This window comes from Corvus brachyrhynchos, unplaced genomic scaffold, assembly GCF_000691975.1.
Source record: "Corvus brachyrhynchos isolate BGI_N302 unplaced genomic scaffold, ASM69197v1 scaffold44, whole genome shotgun sequence".
Lineage (NCBI taxonomy): Eukaryota > Metazoa > Chordata > Aves > Passeriformes > Corvidae > Corvus > Corvus brachyrhynchos.
Window position 1 is genome coordinate 1,809,693 of NW_008238359.1, and position 17,110 is coordinate 1,826,802.

Consider the following 17,110-nt stretch of genomic DNA (forward strand, 5'->3'; position numbering starts at 1 on the left):
AGCTTTCTCTTCTTCTCCAGGCTGAACAACCCTAACTCTCTCAGCCTGTCTCCACAGCAGAGGTGCTCCAGCCTCCTGCTAATTCTTGCAGCACTAGTCAGATCCATGTCTTCTCTGTGCTTAGAGCCCAGAGCTGGATTCAATACTCCAGGTGGGGTTCCACAAGAGGGGCAGAATCCCCTCCCTTGCCTTGCCGCCTGCGCTTCTTTGGATGCAGCCCAGGACATGGTTGGGCTGAGAGAGCACATTGCCGGGTCATGTCCAGCCTCTCATCCACCAGCACTCGAAAGTCTGTTTCTCAGGGCTGCAATCCATTCATTCTCCAGTCTGTATTGATACCAGGAGTTGCCCCAATTCACATGAAGCATCTTGCACTTGGCCTTGTTGAACCTCATGAAGTTCCCACAGGCCCACTTCTCGAGCTTGTCCAGGTCCCTCTGGATGGCATCCCATCCTCCAGGCTCATCAGCTGCACCACACATCTGCGTGTCGTCTGCGAACTTGCTGAGGGTGCACTCATCCCTCCAGCAAAGTCAGCAGAAGGAAATGCGTGCCTGCATTTTGCCTGCTTGTCTCCAAAACCAAGTGTCTTAACTCAGATACATCTTTATCAACTACCTACTGGTTTGGTTTTGTCATCAGGTAGAAGCCTCAGCACTGGCTCATTCTGACAGCTCTGATGTGAAGGAGTAACCCACACCAGAGGGGCAGAACAGGCAGCCACATCTTAAACTGCCACAGCAATACTCACCAGAGTGCAGAGTGTACCCAGCAGTGCCTGAAGCAAAGAAGAAGAGTAGAATTGCGAAAAAGCATGAAAGTGCCCAAGGAAATAATCACAAGAAAAATTGCTGCAGGAATTTTGTCACAGTGCAACAAACTATTTAGAAATTACCATGCCAAAAAGAAGAAACATAAGGGTTAGAACACACTGCAGGGAAAAGGGACATCCAGTTGTGCTCCAAGCTAACATGACTACTTAACTGCAGTGCTGTGGTTATTTATTTACTTGTTTCCTGATGTGAGTGTGAGTGCTGTGATGTGTGTTCAGGTCAGTGCTGTCCCTTGTGAGGCAGGTGTGCCTGGGGCAATGCTTCCAGACCACAACCCCTAGTGGATGCAGACAAAGGAGTGCCTACTCTAAGGATCACAGGTAGAATTAAGAGCAACACGGGAGCTGAACTGCTTGCCAAGAAAAATTCAGAAAGCAAGAAACTTTGCCAACCAGAAATAAATCACTTGGGCTGGTGATTTTGAAGGACAATGCTTGTGAACCTACACACCTAAACTCCAACAGAATGCTCAAAAATTAATATTTTGTTCCTTAGTATTCCTGCCAGAGAACACCACTGGAATAAACAAATTCAGTAAGTGATAGTCACAGAAAGATTATATCTGTGGGATGGTGCTCACATTTTCTTGTTCAAATGGATCAAAGAAATTTCTCTCTAGGAGCTGTAGCATCTCCAGCTCCACTGAATGCCCTTGGGAAGGGCATAATGGTGTATCTGGAGCAATGGGGGCACACAGTCCACCAGGTATCATCTGGTATTCATCAGGCTGGAACTCCCTCAAGCACAGGGCTGTTTTCTCCCATGCTTTCCTTTGGCGAGAAGAACTACACAAAATCCATAAGCACAGCACTGCAGCCTCCATAATAAAATTTAAGCTAAGGATGGTGCCATCATGCTCAGCCACAAAGACGCAATTTCCAGCAAAGTATGCTGGAAATGCTGCTTGTTTTATTAATCATCCTAATTTTTTCATTGTGTTGTCTTTCTTCATGAACAGAAAAAGACAGGAAACAGCTACCTGCTCCTAGCCTGTGTACAACCTGCATAGTCACCAGGGATGCCACAATCCTTGGCTGATGCCTTTCAGTTTTAAAAACTAAGCAGACAAAACATGCACCCAGCCTAGGCCATACAGTCATTAAAATCCCATTAAATGCCCATACGTGAAAATCATACCTGGACCACATGTCTTATACAGACCGAGATCAAGGCTTCCATCTGATGTTTTTATCAGTACCCACAGTGGCAAGGCCATGACTTCTAGGCACCACCATAACACTAATTATGAGTAATAATTTCTAACCTAAATGATCCGGTAATAGTTTGCCAAGCCTGAACTCACAGCTCCAGCATGACACACACACACACACACATCCAAACCACCCACTGGTACTGCAAAAAGCAGGAGTTACTGTGCTTATTTATTTATTTCCACTGGGAGTAGCACATCCTATTGTAGAAATGGAGGAAAACCATCCAGCATTGCAGATACATGACTAATCTCTGTAACAAACAGGCACTGAAAGTATACCCAGGAAAACAACCTAATAAGACAAGTGGGCCAGATCCTCCACTGCTCAGTATCCTTGACAGTCATTTATGTTATGCCAGGGAGTAGGATAACAAGAGTTTATCACCTCTGTTTTGTTCTGCACCATGTACATGTTCTGCACATATACAAATTAGAGCTATTTAAAAAAATTATCTTCAGCTTATATGTTACTATATTCAAACCACTAGTAAGTCCACTTAAGCTTTTGTTAGCATAAGTAGGAATTGCATGTGGTTCCTTCCTACTACAGGAGCTAAATTTCCTTCAGCAGATGGTCCTCAGGCTTAATAAGTAAATGTAGAACAGAAGATAATGTGTTGAAACATGAAAAAGAAGTAAGCAGGCTGCTATTATTAAACAAATTCTAATTAGAGATTGCCAGTGCCTGTCTCTTTTCCTGGTTTTCTTCCCCAAAGCCTGGAAGATAATGGGATGTCTGAGAAGATCACAAAAACAGCAGGTTACAAGGCTCACTTAGTAAGGGAAAATAAATTGAAATGCATTACCTTAAGTGCTTTTAAAAAATAAATCAGCTCAGCAAGCAACCCAAATCCTCGAAACCTATATAGGAAGTTCTCTACTTCCAAAGAGTTCCCCCTCTTCAACCTTCTAGGCCTGTTTTGGGGATTTTTTTAACAGCACAATTATTTGAAGGTATTCAGGGTAAGCAGAAATGCAGCTGAAATTATTGCTTTGCATAGTGTGAGGAATGAGAGATTTCCCCTTTAAGTCCACTCTGCAAACTACTTCCAAAACTAGTTAATTAAGTCTTGGTCTACTTCATAAAATACTAGAAAAATGATCTTTTTTAGGTTCACAGACAGTATACAGACCAGAATTTGCACTTACCAGCAGACCATGTCAAGCACACAGTCTCCTCACAGAAAATTTTGCATATCCAAATAACCCAAAAACCCCATGCACAGCCTACAGCACACAGTGACAACACCCTGACAGCTGCTAGTTGTCAACCCAGACGGAGCTTGGCAAAACCAGAGCAGAGTTCATCCCTTTTGCTGTTCACCTGCATGTTTTCCATGAATCTTTCCTTCATGACCTGTTAGTTTAACATAGACAACATGGCACAAAACAACGAGTTTAATGGGCTCAAGGATGCAATCATGCAAAATCCCAAATAAGTACGGGACTTTGACCTCACCTGTTTATGCCATCCTTCTCGCCCTAATCCTCACTTTCACCTGTTTAGCTCAGTTTTCTTTGTGGCAACACACCAACTACTTCACTGAAGTGCCGAGAGATCCTATTTTCCTTGTCAAAAATCAGTTATTTCACAAAATAAACTTACACCCTTGTTGTGACACTATCTATTTTGGTTAACTCCTTTTACTTCTCCTGATCTCCATTTGTTTCTAAATTCTCCAGACTTGTTGTAAAGCCTCTGCTTCCATCAAGGCCAGATTAGTTCCTGAGAGGTTTATGGGCTAAGCTGCAGTTTGCTGGTTGTTCTGCAGGATGGCCAACGAAGAAACAGCACACTTGAGACCTCTGCTCCACAAAGATTTGGGGTTTTTTTAAGTAATTTGCCTTTTTGCTTGCAATGCAATTCCAAAGAAAGCATTATATAGCAATGAAGTCATAATGTCAAAGTGTTATTTACACTTTGATTGCAAGGGAACGGTTTTGTTAGCTATGCTCACTATTTTTGTTTGCTGTGGTGTCACCTTCTGTGGCAGAGAGGGGCGTCATTAGGAACATCTACACCAGCACTTCTCCCTTGTCTAACAAAGTGATCGTTTCAGCTGTGATCACTGGTACTTACTGCAGATCAAAAGAAAGCAGCTGATGAAACCGAAGTTTGTCTGAGCACGTGAGATGACTTTTCTTGTTATTCCAATTGGAATGGAAAGTTTTGATCCTGCAGTTGATCCACATGCCTGCAATCTGAGCCAAATTCTCCTGTCAGTCACAAGTTTGCCACACACATTAGACCAGAGTCCTACCAGGTGTAAGTCTACAGACTTCCATGCAATCAAATCACGACATATTTAGCCCACTGTTACCTATTTTTTTCTTTTCACTAAATCTTTTATCCAGGCTTCCAGGATGCTGCAGAAACAAAAGTGTATCACACAATCTCCCTGTATGAAACATACCAAATAAGTTTAAAGAAGAAGGGTGAGATGCAGCTGCCAAAGAATGTACTGACTTCCAAGATGTGCACCAGGAGACCTGAAGAAGGCTGGAGCAGAACGGTGGCTGGCATCCTCGGGGAGTGAGCTCTTCAGACAAGTTCCCTGACCTGAGAAAGCCCGATTCCCACAGCTCAGTCAGAAGGGACTGCTGGATGAAGAACAAGACAGACACACTATCCCTGACCGCCTGCCTGCCTGCCTGAGGCAATGAGTGACACTCACTGAAGCATTTTCTGGGAAAACAATTCTACCTGGTTCATGTGTTACAAAACCAAGCAGCTTATTTAATACTGTAAGAAATGCATAGAAGCCAGAAACTTCCACAGTCACTACTGCATGGCCAAGTCACTTTGAGCTCTGTGGGAAGGAGAAGAAGAATGGATGTCTTCAAAACCACAAGCACTTTCAACAAAACAAAATTACAATCTCTATTGTTTGTTAACAGCACTCAGCCTGCAACATCCAGCTGGGGAGTTCTCACATCCAGCAGCGAGGCTTAAGGATTTTAAAAGGTTTTATATTACAAATTATTACTGACCATCTTTATCAGCACAGAATTTAGTTCTAAGGTGGTAACAAAGGACAGCAGAAATTGTGCAAAGAGAACGTCTCCAGTTCAAAAAGCATACAGTATAAGTAGACAAATCAGGGACTACACACTGCTATTCGGGTTCCCAGACAAAGCTCATATATCTCAGTTTTTCAAATGTAGTCCAAGTCAGTAGTAACTGAAAAATCTGGGCGTCTGACAGCTATTCCGTGTTGTGACTGCAAAGCCTTAGAATCCTTGCCTAGGGCTTCCAGGCTCTATCTCTATACAAACAATACACAATGTTAATTAAACGCACAAAAAGGAGGCTGAGCGAACATTAATGAAATTTGCAAATCTAAGCATTTGAAGGCTGCAAAATGCCAAAGTGAATGTCAGCTGCACCACCTTAATTACTGCCCTTTGTATATATTCCTTATGGTGGATTTTAACTACCTGCGTTGGTGCTGTTTTTCCACAGGTCCCTGCTTCCTCATTTGGTTCACAAAAAAGAACAACACTCACTCAAGAGGAGATTGATGTCATTTGCCTTTATGCACCAAGTTTATGCGATCTGAGTCTCAAGCAAGCTGAGTCTCCTTTTGAAATACAGAGTTTATGGCGACGAACTTACAAAAGTATAATTTAGATATCTCATGGATATGTCAGCAATCCACCTTTTAAAGCAACAGCAGCTCAATTCCTTTTTTAATTCCTAATTTCTTGCATGTTCCGAAGTCATATTCACTGTAAGCTGGCCAAATTGAAGACAGAAAATATTACTTTATTCTATATTCTATGATTTTCATCATGATAGATCCTCAGCATTTCTTTCTTATTTTTATAATATCCTGGAAGGTGGAGGAGTTAATCTCTCCAGTCCCATAGGGAACATCTCTTGCTCAGTCTCAGTTTCTCACTTCCCATACATCCTGTCATTTCTGTTTTGTTTGTCCAATGTATTTGTCCCCACGCACACCAAACTGTTTAGGTAAATCTTTGTCTACTCCCCCACAGCCAATTCAACACCTTCATAAGGCCAGTCCTAGTTTCCTGTTTATGTCCCCTCTCTCCCATCATCTTCTCATCCAGCCTCTGTCATTCTCCCACCCACTGTTTTATTTTACTGTTGAAGTTCAGCACATCTCCCAAGAACATGAAAAGTGAGATTCTTTTTTAAAGCCTCCTGACTTGGCCAAATTTAGGTCAATTTTCACAGGCACAAGAGGCACAGACCTGATACATATCCCATCCTCTTGCCAAACAAACAAACAAACAACAACAAAAAAACCCCAACAAACCAACAACAAAATCAAACAACAAAAAAAATCACACCACAAAAGCATCTGAGCTTCTAAGATATTTTAACACTGAAAAACAACTTACTCTTCTCTTTTCATACTGGGAAACGGCTGAACATCTCTGGCTGAAATTTCAGAGGGAAGTAGGGATGAGTCAGCCCAAAACAGATTCCTGATTGAAAAGCATCAGAGTTAATTAAAACTAAATAGGTAGTCTCAAACAGAGGCCCCATTACAAGTCATTAAAGGAAATTGATTATTTTTATTGCAAGTTATGCTTTTTTGTGGTCTCCATATGAGCTGTGATTCCCCTGGTAAGGTATCAGTCACATTTCGGAAGGAATTTGCAAAGTTATGGTCTACTGACCCTTAACATCAGTTCATTAGATTCATGTCAGATGGTAAACACTGAGGGAATTAGGTTTTCACACATTCTTATTAAATATTTCACCCGAAGGGATCCATGCAGCTAATTATTACGTTTTGAGTATGTTTTAAGTATGTTTTAAATGCATTGCATCCTTTAGCGTACAAAAGGCTACCTTTTTTATTTCTTTTTCTTCAAAATCCCTTTTCATTAGAACCAGTAGGATTCAATTGCCATGCAGTATTACCAAGTCTAGTTCCCTGGTTCATCATAAGTCTGTGTCTTGAAATCCTAAGCATTTATTATCCTTGTTATTGGTGGTTTACCAGTTGGAGATTATGGAACTGGTCTGGAGTGGGCACGCAAACACTGATGCAGAATCCTACATAACCAAGATTTCTTTTAAGCCTTAGCTCATTAGAAAAGACTCAGGCTCTGTCTTTTTAAGGTATATTTATTTCTGAAGCAAACATTTGTCTTTCTCACTTTCCTGACCTCCAGTTTTGGTTTGGCTCTTACATGCAAGTCAGTTTTCCCCTATCCTATTTGAGTGCAATTTCCCTTTTCAGATATTGGGCTGAAGATTCTGCTGAGAGCAGACTGGGAGAGACATTGCATTACTGAAATCCTCTGTTTGATCCTCAGCTTAATTAAAACCCCTCTTCCTGTTTATATTTATTGTTTAGACAAACTATGTGGGGTCAGTGGTGCTCTGGCACAGCCTAATGAACCCTGATATAATTGGTAACTTGACTTTGGCTTTTCTTTAAGATTACCTCCCAGGTTTCTTGGAGGTTGTTGTATTTTAGCAAGGAAAAGTATTACTGACAGTAAATGAGCCCTCACATTTTTCAGCTGTCATTCTAGGAACGTAACTGATAACATGACTGCAACTGGAAAGGAATCCTTGAATCATGAAATTGTGTTCTTTGCTACTAGAAGCATGGGAATCAAAGCTGAAAATAAATGTGTTTGGTTTCTGGCTTAGCAATGTTCACCTACTTCACATTTCACACGTATACCTTTCCATTTGTTCTTGTGTCAGTATTGTCTTTTACACTGAACAGGTCATCTCTCTGTGGAGTTTTAGCTTCTTCCATGTACTCTGAAAGAGCAACAAGAGACATTTCAAGATTTCATTTGCCTTCATCTAGGCACATCTTACAGCTGGTCCACAGTACACTGGCAGCTGGCAACTGAATCCAGATGTTTTACCTCTACTCTTTCTGCAAATCTCCTCTGTTCTATCAAATTTTTTTCCTTAGTCCCCAGTACATGACTATGTGACTTCTCTTAATCCAGTCCTTAAGGTTATGCAGTGATTCCTATATGATGTTCCACTTCTTCTTTGTTTTGATTTTGTCTTCCAATTTTATGTCATTGCTAAATTTAATTAGCAATTTTTCTCTTGCCTGATAATTAGCCCTGAAAATATTGTTCATTTATTGCTTTCATAGGTTTTTGTTTGTATTGTATTGCTGTTCTTTTGACATGCCTATAAACACATTTCTTTTTATTAGGTCTAAGTGGTTATCTAAGCGGTTAGCACAGTTGCTACTTTTTCTATCAACTCCAAAAGTGTCATTTTTCATGGTTACTTGGTCCCTAGGTGGACTCGGAAACTGTGAGGGCACTTTACTCCAATTCCTCAATAATATGGTAACAAAAATGAAACCATTTCATTTGTTAAGTTCAGAAATATTACCCACTGAGAAGAAAGGCATCCGTTCATGTTTCTCAGGACTATTTTTCCCACAGAACTCTGAAAACTCATTTCAGTCACATACTAAATTGTTTTCTGAAATCCTGTGGGCTAGAAATCAAAGAAGGTGGGAGAAAATGGGTGTTTATAACAAAAGCTTCAATTCTGGGAAACCAGTGGCATTATAGAAAATTAGCAGTTGTCTGTGGTTATGCACTGGCTGAATCTGACCCTAAATAATCTTTTTTCAAAGATGACATGGAAGTTCAGGCTTGAGAGACTTCAATGTGGCACCCTTCAACAGGTTAAAACTCATAGAAAGCTAGAAACAGAATAACTGCGAAACAGCAGGCTTGACACGGTACTTGTTTCTAAGATCTGGTGACTCAATATTATCCTTCAAGTTACCTCTTATTATCTGTCTTGAAGTATGATGCCTAGCATCTGACTGAGGACAAAGAGTCTCTTGATACTCAGTGCCCTCATCTCACCCTCATGAAAACTTTCAAAGCTCCAGGTGATTCAGCTTGAGCCCAGCATGTCCACAGCAAAAAGCAAACCCATTGCTCACTTTTTAGGCCCAGAACACCCAAGTAGGAGCAGCTGAAGAAAAAGAAAGCCCAACAAAATCACAGCCAGTCCCCTGAGCACAGACTGTGTGCTCTACACACAGGAACTCTGTGACGCTTTCAGGTGTCACAGTTCTTGGGTTTACCAATAACTTGAAGTAGCTGAGGGAGTATCTGTTGAGGGTGCCGATACTTTGATTTTGTGATCAAGGTTAAAACCTGGGAGTCAAGAAGCTCCACATAATCCACAGCCCTCCTGACATCTCAGACAAGGCATTGAACAATCTGTTAATTTACTGCCCTGTAAAATGAGCAATGTTTTACTGCATCTTGTAATAGTGCTGTGAAACATACTTTTTAACACTCATGTAATATTCCAATATCACTGTTATTTCTAATTAATTGTATTACATGAGGTTTAGAGATCCCATCTGAGATTGTGACTGCATGCCACTTGGCAATGATGATCCATACACCCAAGTGTTGACACTGCCAGTTGACAAGTAGAAGGCTGCAGACAGGCGGAGCTGGAATCAAAACAAGTCCACAACACATGGTTATGCAATAAGGATTAGACTGCACCTCTCTTGACTAGCATGCATGCTTTGCTACCAGATTACCTCATCTCTAACAAATGAATTATGATTTCTTTATGGAAGGAATCAACCACTCAACGCTGCTTCTTACGCTGCAAAAAAATACATGTATTGAAATATAAAATATAAGCAAACAAAATAATCCCCCATAGAAAAAGTACTGCATCTGCTTGAGTGAAATGAAAGAAACCCAGTTGTGTTAATAAAGATTTAATCTTATTAAACTTTCAAAGCAATTATGTGAATGCAACAATAAACAGGCATGAGATGTCTCCCAGTACTAGAAGCAACAACTTCACTAACACAAACTTCTGCCACAGCGAGTCACTCAAAATGATCTTCCTGTCTGACACTGAAGTTCTCCTTTGCTTCAGCTTCACGGCATCGGGAACAGACAACGAACAAACGCACCTTATCAACAGGGATGCCAGCAAAGACAGGCTTACAAAATGCTCTCTTCGAAGGAAACCACAATGGACACAGGCATGGTACAGCTCAAGTGAAGGTGCAACATAAAAACAGGCATAAATCAGAGTCATGCTCTTTTTCCACAGGTCCACAATCTTTCCTTTCGCACCAGAGGCAAACAACATCAGAGCCAACTAAAAGTTGTGATCATTCCCTTTATATCTGGTTCTCCACTCACCTTTGGTCAAGCTTGCTGCTGCAGCTGTCTGATTCAAAGCCTTCTAAGATGGGCTGCCTCCTTCTCTCAAAATCTTTCATCACCTGTTCATAAAGAAAAGCAGAGCTCCCTTTTGCTTTCGGAACTACTGCTATTGTACTTTGGAGGCTGTAAGCAACACATGAGTCATTATCAGTAACAACTGAGAGAGGGAGAACAAAAGAACTCACTTCTTTCCCACAAAGAAGTTTCTGGCACACTTGCTAAAGCACTTTTTTTGGTAAATGCTTTCATACATGTCAAGGGAATGTGATGTCTGATTACTGGTTCAGAAGGACACTTGGCAGGTGTGCACCAACATCATACAGAGAGATGATTTACACTTGAATACACAGTTTATCTACAATCAAACTCGAATTCAAGAACTGCTTTGCCTGGGCCAAAACCAAACTGCTTTGGTAACAAGTGCAAAAGGGAGCATTACTAGCACAAGCCCTCCTGCTCACACAGTAAAGTGACTGCCACTCACAACCCAGATATGGGAAGGAGAAAGACAAAACTGAGTGTGAACCAGGTTGAAAAGCTTTTACAGAGTATAAAGACAGCGTGCTAAAAAAGACTGCTGGATTCCAAGGCTCTAACACAGCCTTGCAAAACACAAAGTCATCCCAAACATATTTTAGTGATACATGAGACAATACTGCCCCTAAAAACTGTATTTGTACAAAAATATTCATTGGAGCTACTCTAAATCACAGTGGTAATTTATTTGTTGGGTTTGTTCCATGGTACTTCATAGAGAGAAAGCTAATTATCAGTGAGGGCAACCAGAATTCAGTAACGTATCTTTCTTTACAAGTTCAGCAGAATATTGTGTTTTGTACTTACACATTTCTTTTTCCTGGAAACAATCACAGGTAAAAAGAAAACAAAGCAATGATAATTATTGTTGATCTATGGCACTATGCATAATAAACAGAAGCAGAGAATTCAGTTGGTTGTTTTGGAGATTGTTATCTTAAATATACTTGAAAATGAGTCATTTCAGCTCAGGGCCTTCTACTGGTTTTTCAGCATTTACAATACTTAGAATATGGTTCTATGTTACCTCATATAATCAAGGAAAATATGTTCACAAGCAACTTAAAAATTCTTTTGCAAGTTGGGTGTAGCAGAGATATTGAGACAATAAGCATTCGCTTCATGGACTCCCTGTTCTATACAGGACCACATTTTAAGGCAAGCAGTTTGATTCTGGAACAAGCTTCAAACAGATGGAAAGCAACATGATGGGAACAAAAGATGAAGGACTGAACACTGTGCAATTTTTGTTAGCAAGTGTCACTTTACTATCATGAATGGGGTTATGGCAGCTAACAGCAACACTTAAGAAAAGCAAAGCTAAGGATTATTTTGTATTACATAATCCAGAAGAGGGGGGGGGGGGGAAAAAGATAAATGGCCTTGAAAAACAAGAGCCCCTAAAAAATGTGAAGCTTCTTCTCTGCCTTTGGCTTTTTAAGCTTTCATCCTTTTTGATTAGGGTGGATTTAGTGGGCCCTTGTAAGCCTCATTAAGTGCAACAAAGTAAAGTTCAAGGTCCTGCATGAGTCAGGGCATTTCCAATACATTTCCAAGTACAAATAAAGGCTGGGGTATGAAGGGATCGAGAGCTACCCTGAGGGGCAGGAGTTGGAGGTATTGGTTGACAAGAAGCTCAACATGACCCATCAATGTGCACTCACAGCCCAGAAAGCCAATTATGTCCTGGGCTGCATCCAAAGCAGCACAACCAGCAGGGCAAGGGAGGGGATTTTCCTCCTCTACTCTGCTCTGGTGAGACCACCCCTGCAGTGCTGCATCCAGCTCTGGGGCCCCAACATAAGAAGGACATGGACCTACAGGAGCGAGTCCAGAGGAGGCCATGAAGATGATCAAAGGGCTGGAGCACCTCTGCTATGAAGACAGGCAGATCCTTCTGGTTTTAAATCAAAACCAACAGATTCACTTTAATTCTGGATCTTGGTCTACAGGGAAAAAGAGAAATACTTTAGTGCTCATAAACAAAGCACGCATCAGTTAATCCAAGGGTCTTTTGCCAACAGGACCTGCCTTCCATTCATCATTAACTTAAAATTAATCTAGTTTTGCTCCAGTCTTATGAAAACTTTTGTTTAGAATCCTAATTCTACACCCACTGCTGCAATAATAACAGGTAGGTTTCCACAACAAAATATCTGGTAGAAACAACATTGAAAGCTGTGTCTATTATTAGGGAATAGTGATTTTATCTATATTAATTTGTATATGTCTTGTTACCTCAGAGATTATGAACATCAGGTGGTTTGGAGATTTCCTTCGTCCATGATTCACCTCATAAAATAACATTGCTTGTTACATTTCTAGAAAAAAAAAAGTCCTTCCCATCAAAGCCAACAGCATGATCAGAAAACAAAAATCAGTGGTCTAACTAAGTGCTAGAGGTGCAAGGTGGCGAGTCATGACTGAAGAGCAAATAAAGCTTCTGGCTCTTTTGTATGAGGCAGTCATCTTTGGAGGCAGAATAGGGGAACAGATGGAAGCAACCTCCCTTCAGTTCCTGGTGTCTAAACCAAACAGGGTTTGGAAAAACAGATTTTCAGTCCAGTGGCTGGGCCCAGTCACTGTGATTACACTCACATTAGTAAATTAAACAAGTCTGGGACCAGTCTCTGCCCCTGAGGCCAGCTGGCACAGGACATCCAATGTCCAGTCTATGAAAGCCTCAAAAAGTCCATGAAAGCACAGTCTGCCTATTTGTAACAGCAGGATGTATCCCCTAACTCACCCCCTGGAATATTTTGGGGTACTGCTCATTGGCCCAGGCTAAAACCATGTAAGGATTGAGAATCAGTAGAAACAGCTGAGTTCGGTGCTCAGGGATATCCCTGATGCTGTTTACTTTGACGGTGTGGGCAAAGCTTTAAAGAGTCTGTACACTTGGCACACTCTGATCCCTGCCAACGCCCTCACCAGGTCCTTGAGGCAAGAGCCCTCGCAGGCAGTGGCATTTCTTGTCCTGAAACCAAAGGCTCGCGGGTGTATTGTCTAAGAGCTCAGACTCCTGTGCACTGAGCCATTCCCGGATGGTATGATCCCTGGCTCTTCCCTACTGCCCGTGCACCGGGATCTCTCTCCGCACAGCAGAACAGCAGAGCTTCCGGCTGCCCTCTGGTGCAAATCCTGGCACCGGCATCCAAGTGCTGTGAAACGCAGCCAGAAAGGGGAAATGTCCCAAAGCTCTGCAGCTGCTTGCTAAGAAAAGCTGTGCCCGAGCTTGCCAGGGCCTGCTCAACAGCGATCTTCTGTTTGGAGGCACTATGACTACTTTTACTTGCTGTATTTCCAATGCAGCTTTAAACGTCAGTGGAAATCTACTAATTTTGGGGGAAACCAACTGAACCCAAACAGAGAAAACGGGGCACACAGATTCCCTGGTATATTGTTACCTGAACTACAGATTCAGCTCCTCTGCCATTATTCATTAACATTAATATGGATGGAAGCATTCACCAGCATTTTCCAGCATGACAATGGCCAATTTCAACCCTGCAAAACCCATCCAAGAATTCCAGGCATATTGATACCGTCCACATGACTCAGCCTGCCATAGAAAAAGGATGTAGATGAGGGAATTTTAGGAAGGAAAGGGGCTGAAACCATACACACAGCTAAGAACAGTTAACTGCATGCAGAAAAAGCAGGAAATACAAGGGCTTGGAAGAAAAGAAGAGAAAGTAGGAATACACACAAATAGGAAGGAAAATACAAGGAGTGATTTGCATGGAAGGGGAGATGGGAGAAAAGGATGTGGAGAGACTTTGAAATGAGGAGAAAAGAAAATGGGACAAATCAGACAAAAGGGAAATTATTTATGTCCTGGTATAGAGCAGGTAGGAGCATGAGGGAATCTTGTTCAGGGAGGAGAGAGCATACACAAGAACAACCCGGAATGAGACAGAGACAGCAATGCCACCAAGAAGAAGAAACTGATGAGCCTAACTAATTCGGTACCTAAAAAACTATATGTTCTAAAATTAATTTTAAGAGACACTGAACACTCGTTTTTACAAATTACAAAATTAAGGGCTTGAACTTGTACATAGAAGATCTATTATTCTCACCTCCCCGTGGCAAAACACAAAATAAAGTTCCTATAGGAGCACACCAAAAGCAATTGTTTGGAATGACACTACCCTCTGGTGGTCAAATAATACAATTATATGTACACCAGGAAGTAAAATACTCACAGCTGATCGTACAGATACTTTGAAGATGCAATCAATTCCAATCCACACTCCAGTAATCCACCTCGAGACCGTGCTGTTAAATCAAACATCTACCTTATTAGTCTGTTTTAAAATGACAAATTCATGACTGGGCATACGCACAAGTAACTGTCCAAGGCTCTGAAAGAGACCAGGGTTTTTTTCCTTCCACATTACAGCTACAGAACACCATTGCTGGCAAAAGCAGTTGCTTCAATGCATTGTTTTCACGGAGGTGCTCTGAGACTTAGGTAATGACTTAACACAGTCGCGTCTCCTGCCTTGCCTCACTCACGTTTTTTGACATCTAATCTTGCACAAACAGCAAAAGCCAAATATTAACTGCTCTGTCATTTTCTCCTTTCCTCTCTTTATATCATCACTGTACAACTGCTGTTTTCCCCCCTCTCCTGTTAAAAACAACCCTATTTCTCAGAGCCAAATGTGCCTTCCAAATACTCTTTTATCCCCAGATTTCTTAAGCCCAGGTGTCTCAATGGTCCTACATTTCTGGAAATGAGTAAGAGCTTGTCACTCCCTTCTAGGGCAACAATTCCGTATGTTTCAACTTTGATCTTTATGGTAGGCTGACCTTCAATTAAAAGTTTGCTGTTGTTGCTTGGAAGCAACATATCTGTGTATTGCCTCCTTGCAAGAAACACACTGTGCGGACCTTGATCGGGCAAAAGCCATTCCTGCGAGGTCTGATAAACCGACATTGATGCCACCTTGTGGCAAAACTACTGGATACCGGAATTCTGGAAAAACATTTAGCATTTGCCCCTCCTTGCAGGTGTATTGAATTGCAGCACAGCGGTTACTGCTGTTTGCAGCACTTCAGTTTTAGAGTTCATAAAATCAGGATTTGGACACTCCTAAAAACACATTGCCAGTCAGTGACAGAGAGGAGGAAAAGTAGGAAAAAGCACCACAGAACACATTTATTTTTGTTTTATTGGGGTGCAAACTAAATCAGTACACCCAATGACACATAGCACAACCGTTCATGTGCTCAGAGCTTGGGCATTTTTCTCTTTTTCCCACCAGAAAAACACTCTGGCGAGAGGTACAACCCATTCCAAACACTGCAAAATACCACTGCAGGGACAGACTGAAGGAAAACTCAGCCCCAGCCTAACAGGACAGGAAGCATTTCCCAATTACCTCACGCTGGGCTCACCCTTCTCAGTTACCAGGCCAAAGAATTACCCTAAAGGAGCCCATGCCTATTTCCCCAGGACAGTCCTGATGCCATTTGGGCCCTGCTATGAATGCCAACGTTACCACATTCAGCAGAATGAGGATGATGCCTATTTTTAGCATTGCTTCCACTGGAGAAGCCCAAGAATCACCACCTGCTTCCTCTGGGCGCTCTGTCAAACACCCTTCTCCCAGCAAGTGAGTGGGAGGAGGAGGCTGAATCAATCTGCACATTGCGTTTTGCACCACCAGGTTCCCAAAAACACAGGAAGGAAACCTGTCTTGTTACAAAATGTGGTAAATGTAAGAATTTTCTTAAGAAAGGATGCTCTCTAATGTTTGATCTTCGTGTATTTCAAGCCTAATCAACAAGAAAGGAGGTTTAATCCATGAAACAGAGCAGCCAAGAAGCTCTAAGTGATGTCCAGGTGTTAGAAAAACAAATTGTCAGTAGAATTGCCTTGTTAAGGTTTAGGGCTCAACCTGTTTCAATGACCTCAGACCTAGGGGGAGGATAAAAAAGCTTGGGAAGAAGGATGTACCGCTGATAGTGGACACAACACAGAATTCACAGGCCACAAGGACATTTGGCAGAACTCACAAGATAAGGAAGAAACTAATAAAGACAACTCAGCAACTGTGCTAAATCAGCTCCAACTGGGTAAAAGGTAATTCTGGCAGGGGGGAGATCCTGGCTACCAACTCACACACCACTGACCCAAGAAACTCACCAACTCAAAAAAGATAAAACACTGAACATGCGGACGAATTAGCACGGGAAGTGAGAGAATCATTAACCAATAGAAGATAGAGTGCTAATTAGTAAGATAACTATGTAACTTGTAGTCAATGAACAAATCTTATGAGGAGTGGCTGAAGGAGCTGGAGGTGCTTGGTCTGGAGAAGAGGAGGTTCAGGAGGGACCTTGTGTCTCTACAACTCCCTGAAAGGAGGCTGTAGCCAGGTGGGGGTCGGTCTCTTCTTCCACGTAACAAGTGAGAGGATGAGAGTGCATAGGCTTTAGCTGTGTCAAGGGAGATTTAGGCTGGACATTAGGAAGAATTTCTTCACAGAAGGGGTGATTAGACATCGGAATGGGCTGCCCAGGGAGGTGGCAGAGTCACTGTTCCTGGAGGTGTTTAAGGAAAGACTGGATGTGGGACTCGGTGCCGTGGTCTAGTTGCCATGGTCGCGTTCCGTCACAGCTTGGACTCCATGTCACGTTAGAGGTCTTCTCTAACCTAATTGATCCTGTAATTCTGTAATGCCTGTGTGTGCTACAACGTACAAACAGTAAAAAAAGTTCTGATAGTTGGCACGCTCCTTTTGCTGAACACCACCGAGCACCCAGGCTTGCGCAACTCTAAATAAATAACCAATGTCTCTCTCTGTAGCTTGTTGCAAACCGCGGGGCG

General features: G+C 41.9%; 1 long non-coding RNA gene across 2 annotated transcripts in view; it reads right to left on the reverse strand.

The window, feature by feature from the left end:
• Window positions 1-217: 217 nt before the first annotated feature.
• LOC108447082 overlaps window positions 218-17,110 on the reverse strand; it is a 17,402-nt gene continuing 509 nt past the window's right edge. The window contains exons 2-5 of one of the 2 annotated variants that reach the window (XR_001862477.1): window positions 14,478-14,550; window positions 12,091-12,215; window positions 7,719-10,292; window positions 218-6,501 (exon numbers count right to left, since the gene is read on the reverse strand). This is a non-coding gene — a long non-coding RNA (uncharacterized LOC108447082). Of the gene's footprint in view, window positions 10,293-12,090; window positions 12,216-14,477; window positions 14,551-17,110 lie in introns of both variants that reach the window. The other variant, XR_001862476.1, reaches the window with a different exon arrangement.